Here is a 10483-nt window from a genome sequence, read left to right as displayed (position 1 = left end):
TTGTGGTACAAACGGATAGAGAGAGTGGAGCTTCAAGGCTTCACTAATGCAGATTGGGCGGGGAGTCCATCTAACAAGAATAGCACATTAGGAGGGATCTTTAGTATTGGGTCAGGTGTAGTTTCTTGGTACAGTAGGAAACAGAGATCGGCTGCACTTAGTTTGGTAGAGGCAGAGTACATGGCTGCAAGTCAAGCAGCATGTGAGGCTATCTGAATGAGGAAGATCCCGGTTGGTTTGTTTGGTTAGAAAATGGATCTGACAATGATTTATTTTGATAATCAAAGTTGTATCAAACTCTTTGAAAATCTAGTTTTTCATGATTGGTCCAAGCATATAGATGTTCGGTATCATCATCTTAGAGATTGTGTATTGAGGTAGATCATGTTGTTAGATTACATTCCCACAGAGGAGCAAGATGTTGAAATCTTGACAAAGGAATTGCCAAGAAGTAAATTTGAGTTTCACAGAGACAGGATCAGGGTAGTTGATAATCCCTTTCTTATTGAGAGGGAGTGTTGAGAAATAGAAACAAGAAATTCTAGTTTAATTTGTCCTTGAATTAAACTATGAATTAAAATAGAATTCTTTTCTCATAGCAATTTGAAAATAATTAATTAAGTTTAATTAACTTAATTAATTTAGGAAATTCGAATTAGAAGTCTTTTAGAAGACATGTATATGTTCTCTCTAACTTATAGGATTTCAGGATGAGTTATGAATGAGTTGTAACTAGTTAAATTAATTTATTGATCTAAGTTCAGTTAAATTAGTTCCAATCAATTTTAGGAACTAATAGTGAGTAAACAGTTAGTTGGGACACTAGTGACCTAATTAGTGCTACTCTAGTTAATTGAAGATTCCACCATCAGAAACTCATGCATATTGATTCTGAGAAAGACCCAGTTGAGACTAGAGTGCAGGGACAGTGTACTATTTATTTTAGATTTTTCTGAGTTGCACTTATAGTGCATGCAATTAGGAACTGGTCCTTGAGGGATTGCACTATTTTTAGAGGCTTTATTTCCCTTTAAATACAAGCTATTCTCCATAGGAATTACACATTGGAATAGAGACTTAGAGAGCTTGTGAATTGGCTAAGCTTTGGCCTTAATCTTCCTTATGAGTTGGAGATTGAATTTACTGAGTGTTGGGATTTTTCTAGAGAGAACAAGCATTGTAATTTCATCTTGATCTTCCGGATTAATACAAAACAAATAGTGGGGTTTTGAGTTATGGCTTTCCCCGGATATTTATTGTGTTATGTGCCTTTGATTCTCTTCCTCTATTGATTATTGTTTGATTGATGTTTATGGGATTCCGCTGTAAAGAGTAGAAGTAGATTCTTGTCTCTTGTTTTAGTATATTACATGAGCTTGTGAATCTACAGGTTTTTCTACACACTTCAGCTACTCGAAGAAAGTATGATGCAATATCTTGTTCATCATCCATTTTCAACTTTCAAATTTCCTTCTATGAGTTTGAAGCTTTTCCTTCTTAACTTTAGAGTCCCCATCATATAAGCTAACCAACTTATCCCATACTTCTTTGGCCCAGTCGTAATTCATGTCTTTTGTAAATTTAGAATCAGTGGTTCCACTAGTGATGGAATTTAAGGCTTTAGAATTTGCAATGCAAGATTCCATTTCGTCTTGATCAGTTGGAAGAGTGGAAGGAGAAGTGTATCCATTAGAAACCAAATGGTAAACTTCAAGTCCAAGGGACATTAAGTAGTAGGACATTCTTTTCTTCCAAAAACAAAAATTTGTGCCATCGAACAAAGGAAGCCTTCCTGACACTTCTTGATTTTTCATTGTGACTAAGAATCCTTCTTCCAGCTATTAGGATAATTATGAAGAAGCTGGCACTGATACCAATTGTTGGAAATAATGAGAGGGGGGTGAACCAGAATTTCTTTTCAATTTTTATTTTACTAGTTAGATTCTTCACAATTTAAATCAAATCAATGTATAGTAATTGTATTCTTAATTAACCATAAAGGAGTTGTAAAAAATATAAATATGTTCCCAAGCTCCAACTTGGTTTTGATGAGGCTCTGACCTGTAGGGCTTCGACCCTATGTATCCAAGGCACCAACCTTGATTTTAGGAGCACCAACTCCAAGGACATGAATCCTATTGTTTTTAATAGAGAATGTAAATATAACTTACCTTAAATGCTTCACTGTCTTCACTATTCAACTTGACTATCATTTAATGAAATTCTCATTGTCTTCATTATTCAACCATTTCCAATATCACTTCATGTCTTCAATTATATCAATAATATCCACACCAAGAAGAGGAAGTATCAATGTCACCTAATCTGAGAGACCTGTCGCCAATGCTGATCGAAGTATCATAGTCCGAAAAAAATGTGAGGTACTACCTTATAAACCTATCTGAGGTGCTCCAATAAGATATTCTGTTCCAGTGTAAGGCAATTTGAGGTGCTCCAAGACACTGTTCTGTAAGGATACCCGAGGTGCTTCAAGATGTTGTTCTATTCTGGTGTAAGGCAACCCGAGGTGCTCCAAGACGATGTTTTGTTCTGGTGTAAGGCAACTCAAGGTGCTCCAACACATTGTTCTGTTATGGTGTAAGGTTATTCGAGGTGCTCCAAGACAGATCCTTAACGTAGATCCCTCTGAGGTGATAATGTTCTTCCAAAGGTTCGAAAGTGACAGAGAGTGAAGCCTGAGGTTCGGTGCAGGCAAAGGGATGAGCTTCTATGCAGTCTGTAGAGACAAAGAGACAAAATCTGACACTGTCCTCTTCACGTTATCTAAGAAGTTGTTGTTCCTTTAATTCCTTTGTTTTCTAACTGTTCACGAGATGTGAACGGTTCCTTGATCTATCTCTTTTTCTTCTTCAAAATTTACCAAACAACTAAGCTATGTATATATATAAAGTCGTGTCAATATGGTGAAGGAACATGACGTTTATTTGATTGAAGTCAACTTTCAAACTGGTGGAGCCGACGTCTAGCGTGGAGTTGTTATATGTCTTGCTTTATCATGAGTCGAATCCTGACATATTGACTTTGGTGGAGCTGAACATAATTTAAATTATTTTATTATAACATAAAGTTAAAATTTTAACTCTATATTAAAATTAAAGTTTTATTAAACTAAACATTTTGTTATAAATTTTAGTCAAATTATTTTAAAACTTAAATTATTTTAAATTTGTTATAATATTTAGGGTTAGGGTTTCATAAAAAATTACGGAAAAGTGTTTGCTCATGTATTAGGGTTTTCTTACCTAGGGTTTGCACAACATCTAGGGTTAGGGTTTACTTCTAGAGTAGGTTACATCAATAAGCAATGCTCGATTAGGCTATGGCTTGTTGAATTGAGGCTTCCGTGATCCATATCAGGTTTACAAGAGATTTTTCAGCCTAAATCACAAGATCTATCATTTGTCGACACGTTTCGAACCAGAACCAGGACAAGTTGAAGAACCAGATCCAACTTTGCATGTTAAATAGCTTAAGCAGAGCCTCCAACGGCTAACTAGGCCAACAACTAAATTGGACTAGGGACCTTACCTCTAAATAAATATATAAATAATTTAATTTAAGAGTTAGTTAAAAGGTATTAACTATTTAATAAATACATAGAAAATATAAATATTAGAATAAAACATATAATTAACTATTTATAGAGTTTAAAATTGGTTGTTAAGTTATAATAATAATAATAAGAATAAAAATATATATATACATTAGAATAAAATAACATTAATTTAAATAATAATAATAATAATAATAATAATAATAAAATTATATATATACAGTAGAAAATAAATAAATAAACTAACTAGAATAAAATAATATTAAGTTAAAAATAAAAAATAAATAAATAAATACATAAACTAATTAGATAAAATAATTGTAAATATTAACTTATTATAAAATAAAAAGATGAGACAAGAAACGAGGGGAGGGGAGGAGGAGGGGCGGAAAGGAAGAAAGCGACTAGGAAGAGAGAGCTGGGACCCAACATCTACTGATCTTCCAGCCATCCTCTCTATTGAGATTGCTCGGCCTCTTTTCAATCTCCAGAGCTTCCCTAAATTTCCAATGATGGAAATGTGAAACTCTAGCAATGACACTAGCCTCCTCAATACAAACATGATGATTAGTTTTTTCCACATGCTCAGCTAAAGCCGAAGACTTTGATCTCCTATGCTTAAGGTCAGCTGCGTGTTCACTAATCCTTTGATTGATGGAGTGACCTGTCTCACCAATATAGGGGGTCCCATAGGAACAAGCGATAATATATACCCCTTTCATATCTTTAGGGTCGATAGGATCCTTTACTGACCTGAGGGACATACGAATGGTGTTAAGGGGCCTAAAGGTTATAGGGACACTATGCATCTTGAGAATCCTTGCAATATTATCAGTGGTCCCCTGAACAAATGAAAGATGGACACTTGGAATCCGCTCCTTTGGTTCCCTTTTAGCAAGAGAATTCTTGGCAGCTTTTAGGAAAGCCTTCTGTCCCGTGTATCTACTATAACCATTCTCAACAAAGACATCAAGGAGATGGGATTTTTCTTTCTCAAAACTCTTTTTATTCGAGATCCTTAGGGCCCTAGTAGCAAGGGTATTGAGAACCCCCATCTTCTGAGTTGGGAAATAGTGGGAATTGGCATGAAGATACTGCTCTGTATGTGTTTTCTTTCAAAAAACTTGGTGGGAGAGGGAACCATCACTATTCTTAGAAATAAGAATATCAAGGAAAGGGAGACACCCATCAACTTCTTGCTCTTTAGTGAACTTAATGGCCAAGGATTGATTGTTGAGATGATCGAAGAAGAGATCTAATTCCTCTTGGCCATGAGACCAGATAACATTGGTGTCATCCACATACCTTTTCCAAAGCTTGGGCAGGAGACAGGATGAGTTAAGGGCCTTGGACTCAAAATCTTCCATAAAAAGATTAGCCACGATAAGGGATAGGGGTGAGCCCATGGAAACCCCACAGGTTTTCTCAAAGAACTCTCCCTCAAAACTGAAAAAGGTGGAAGTGATGCAGATCTCAACTAAGTGAGCAGTGTCAGGATCTATTAGGCGGTTGATAACCTCCAAGGCCTCATTAATAGGGATGCAAGTGTATAGGGAAATAACATCAAAACTAACAATAATTTCCCTAGGGTCAAGCTTGATGTCCTTGAGTTCATTAATAAAGGAAGCAAAGTCTTTTACGAAGGACTCTGTATGACCAACTAAGGGCTTAAGACTTAATGCTTAAGCGCTAACCAAGGTTTAACCATCTTCAACAATTCCATATTGACATCAATGACAACCTTGATTAATAATCTCCCCCTTTGTCATTGGATGGAAATATTCTTCTTCTCTCCCCCTTTAACATCAATGGCAAAATGGTGCACAAGAACTCCCCCTGTCAAACTTCTCCCCCTGTCATGCAACATCTTTATGAATCAGCTTAGTGTGATGCTAGAGCAATAACCCCCATATTTTGGCAAAGATTTTCAAATGCTTCTCGAGGAGGAGGTTTTGTCAAAATATTAGCAACTTGCTCCTTGGTATTGATATATTTCAACTTTATGTTTTGTTCAACTACTTGTTCACGAAGGAAATGATACTTTATTGGTATATGTTAGTGCATCACTGGATATTTGCTAAGACTAATAGCACTTTTGTTATCACAATATATGGTGATTGGTTGGTTGGTATCTATGTTGACATCCTTCAGATTTTCCTTCATCCATTATATTTGAGTACAACAATCTGTAGTAGCTATATACTCAGCTTCAACTGTAGATAGTGATATGGATGATTGTTTTTTGTTGAGCCAAGATACTAGACAATCTCCCAGGAAGAATGCATTTCCACTAGTACTTTTTCGATCATCAACACTTCCAGCCCAATTAGCATCAGTGTATTCAGTCACAGTAAGAGTTGAGATCTTAGGGTACCAAAGACCAAAATCAGGAGTTCCTTTCAAGTATCTGAGAATTCTTTTTACATCCAACAAATGGGATTGTTGAGGAGTTGATTGAAATATTCCCACCATTCCTACTGCTTGCATAATGTCAGGTCTCGTAGTAGTTAAGTATAGGAGGGCTCCAATTATTGACCTGTAATGAGTTGCATCTGCCAGAGGAGAGTCATCAACTTTTCTTAATTTACAATCTGTGGTCATAGGTGTGGTTATGGGTGCATGGTATTCCATTCCATATCTTTTGAGCATGTTTTCTAACTGTTCACAAGATGTGAATGGATCCTCGATCTATCTCTTGTTCTTCTTCGGAATTTCCCAAAGAACCGAGCTGCATATATATATAAATTTGTGTCAATATGGTGAAAGAACATGGTGTTTATTTGATTGAAGCCAACTTTCAAATTGGTGGAGTCGACATCTAGCGTGGAGTTGTTATATGTCTTGGTTTATCATGAGTCGAATTGTGACATATTGACTTTGGTGGAGTTGAACATAAATTAAATTATTTTATTATAACATAAAGTTAAAATTTTAACTTTATATTAAAATTAAAGTTTTATTAAATTGAACATTGTTGAATTTAGGCTTCTGTGATCCATATCAAGTTTATGAGAGATTTTTCGGTGTAAATCACATAATATTTCATTTGTCAACACGTTTCGAACCAACCAGTGTGGTTCATCGTCAAGACAAGTTGAAGAATCAGATCTAGGTTGCATGTTAAATAGTCAGAGTAGAACCTCCAATGGCTATAATTTTTTACCAGGCAATGGCTATATTGACTAGCTAACAGCTATATTTGACTAGGAAACGGCTAATTGGACCGGACTCAGGGAAAAGGGAGCATAACTATATTTAATTAAAATTTAAAATTTAAAATGAGTTAAAGTTATGGATTTAAATAATCATTAAATTAATAGTTAGTTATAGTATTATTAAATTAAAAGTTAATGGGACATATGAATTTACATAAAAGGTATTAACTATTCAATATATATATCTAAATATCTATCTATATATATATATATATATATATATATATATATATATATATATATATATAGATATATATATATATCTATCTATATATATATATATATATATAATAAAATATTAAAATAAACTAATTAATTTAATACTAAATATTTTAAATTTTAAATTTATTTAATTTTTTAATTGTTAAATTATTTTAATTATAAATTAATAAAAAAATATTATCATAGATCGATTTCAATATCAAAGTAATTATTTTTCTTTTTTAATTAAGTTAAAATATAGTATATAACTAATAGCTTAAACTAAATGTTATTAAAGTATCTTATACTATATAAACAACCCACCAAAGAGGATTAAAGAACAAAGGTAAAAGAGAGAAGGTTAAAGGGTAACAAGGGGAAACTAACTTATAAGAAAACTAGAACGAGCTATAAAAAGAGGGAGGGGAGGAAGTGAGGGCTGGGATCTAGCAACTACTAAGCTCCATTAATCAGAGGATTAGTGAGCATGCAGCTGACCTTAAACATAGGAGAACCAAGTCTTCCGCTTTAGCAGAGCTTGTGGAGAAAACCAAACATCATGTTTGTATCGAAGAGGCCAGTGTTATTGCTAGAGTTTCGTAGTTCTATCATCGAAAATTTAGGGAAGCCCTTGAGATGGAAAAAAGGTCGAGCGATCTCAATAGAGAGGACGGCTGGAAGATGAGTAGTTGCTGGATCCTAACCCTCACTTCCTAGTCGTGTTCTTCACTTCCTCCCCTCCCTCTTTTTATAGCTTGTTCTAGTTTTCTTATAAGTTAGTTTCCCCTTGTTATCCTTTAACCTTCTCTCTTTTACCTTTGTTCTTTGATCCTCTTTGGTGGGTTGTTTATATAGTATAAGATATTTTAATAGCATTTAGTTTAAGCTATTAGTTATATACTAAATTTTAACTTAATTAAAAAAGAAAAATAATTACTTTGATATTGAAATCGATCTATGATAATATGTTTTTATTAATTTATAATTAAAATAATTAAACAATTAAATAAATTTAAAATTTAAAATATTTATTCTTACTATATAATACTTAAATTAATTTATTTTAATATTTTATTATATATCTATCTATATATATATATATATTGATTGAATAGTTAATACCTTTTATGTAAATTTATATGTCCCGTTAAATTTTAATTTAATAATAGTATAACTAACTATTATTTTAATGATTATTTAAATCCAAAACTTTAACTTATTTTAAATTTTAAATTTTAATTAAATATAGTTATGCTCCCTTTTCCTTGAGTCTCGTCCAACTAGTCGTTTCCTAGTCAAACATCGTTGTTGGCTAGTCAATATAGTCGTTGCCTGGTCAAAAATTATAGCTGTTGGAGGTTCTACTCTAACTATTTAACATGCAACCTAGATCTGGTTCTTCAACTTGTCATGACGATGAACCGCACTGGTTGGTTTGAAACGCGTCAACAAATGAAATATCATGTGATTTACGCCGAAAAATATCTCACAAATTGAACATTTTTTTATAAATTTTAATTAAATTATTTTAAGACTTAAATTATTTTAATTTTTTTATAAGATTTAGGATTAGGGTTTAGCTCTTTAAATTGTTAGGATTACGGTATCGTTAGGAGCAAGATTTTAGGATTAGGGTTTCATAGTCTAGGGTTAGGGTTTCATAAAAAAAGTTAGGGAAAAGGGTCTTTACTTTTAGGGTTTCATAAAAAATTAGGGAAAAGTGTTTGCTCATGTATTTAGGATCTAGGGTTTTCTTACTTAGGGTTTGCATAACATCTAGGGTTAGGGTTTACTTCTAGAGTAGGTTTCACCAACAAGCAATGCTCAATTGGGCTATGGCTTCCAAGGTTTAACCATATTCAACAATGCCATATTAACATCAATGACAACCTTGATTAACATGTAGGAATCCTTTCTTAGGTTCTCTCCCATCTTTAATCAAAGTTCAAACTTGCTATGGTTGTGTTTGGAAACTGGAACAGTTTCAATAGGGAGAATGGGGAGAAACGAAAGCTGCTAATGAATATCATTGTCATGCCAATTAATGTAATCATTCGGCAGCACTTAATGTGAGTCATCTCCACTTGGAATCAATTATGCCTTATTGTTGTGCTCGTAGGAGTTCCCTCTTGTATGCATCCCGAAGTTGTCACAACAACAATCATTGGGATGACGAGGCGATGGGAATTTTTGCAATCGATGAAAATAATTTGTGTACCTGATTTACCATAATAATATTCCCAAATATAAATTTTATTGACATGTAAGTGTTGGGTGTGGAGCCCAATTTCTTCCTAATTCTTCAGAGTTCTTTGTTTTAGCCATGGTTGGATCCCAATCCTTAATGGGAGGGGGTGTGGGGTGAATTCCCCCCCCCCTCCACTATTAACGTCAGGGGGGCGATTTCAATTCTTTGGATTCCCCCCTCCCCCTTGTGGGGGTTCGAGGGCAGCGCCCCTGAAGAAAACGTTAGATGAAAAATTACCTTGCAAAATATTGTAATTTCATAGTCAATCTAGGTCGTTCATTAGGCAAAAGATCTGATGGTGGAAGTTATGTTAATTTAGGGTTTTTTTCCTAGAAGGAAACCCTTGATTTATATGAGGGAATTATATTGTGACTATGTATTATTACTCTATGCAAGAAATAGAGAGGAGATTGTGTGAGAGAGAAGAGGAAATTACAACATATTTATTGTAGGTTGTATCTCTTAATTTACTAGATAATAGAAAAGGAAGGACTTGTTGTTTCTTCGTTGATGTAGCCCAAATTGGATGAACCGTGTATATCTGTGTCTCTCTTGTTTTATGCTTTTAGTATTTTTTCTGCAATGTTTTATTCATTCAATTTCTCTATTAACTAATTTCTAACAGTAAGTTTGTTGGACCATGCACCGAATGTTGAAAAAATTGGGGCTGATTACACTCACTCGTAAAATTATGTGCTTAAGAAAGTTCAAAAAGTTCAAAAAAACCTTAAAATCATAACTGGATAATAGTATTTATTACATTTTAGTATTTATCCTTAAGTGCATATTATAATTTTACAGGGTTATCATACTATATTCATTGATTTGCGGGATTACCATGTTGTCTTCATTTTTTTTGCACGCTTAGTTGTTACTGCTATGATGTTTGTTGGAACTTGCTTGATGTCTTTAATGATCTAACCAGTCAGATGAATTATTGATATTTGTCAGGAAGAAGTACTCAAAATAGGATGCTTGTCAAAGTCGCTGCACGAGTGAGATTGTTTCTCAAACATAGCAATGTTGTACAACAAAAGGTGGCTCAGATTGATGAGAAGGAGAAATGGTGACTGGTTTAAATCACTTAATTAGGCATGGAAGTTCGAATTTCACATACAAGAATTAGAGAAAATTTCAACCTAAAAGTGCCCATGAAATTTTCATGTAATTTCCATGCCATAATATGTAAACCAATCAAAATCCTTTAAATTAAAAAAGAGGTACATGTAAATATCTCGGAGGGAA

The sequence above is a fragment of the Pinus tabuliformis genome, chromosome 3_2 (genome assembly GCF_031772625.1).
Source record: "Pinus tabuliformis cultivar Carrire ecotype Pingquan chromosome 3_2, CPIR1, whole genome shotgun sequence".
Classification (NCBI taxonomy): Eukaryota; Viridiplantae; Streptophyta; class Pinopsida; order Pinales; family Pinaceae; genus Pinus; species Pinus tabuliformis.
Note: the sequence above shows the minus strand (reverse complement) of the source record.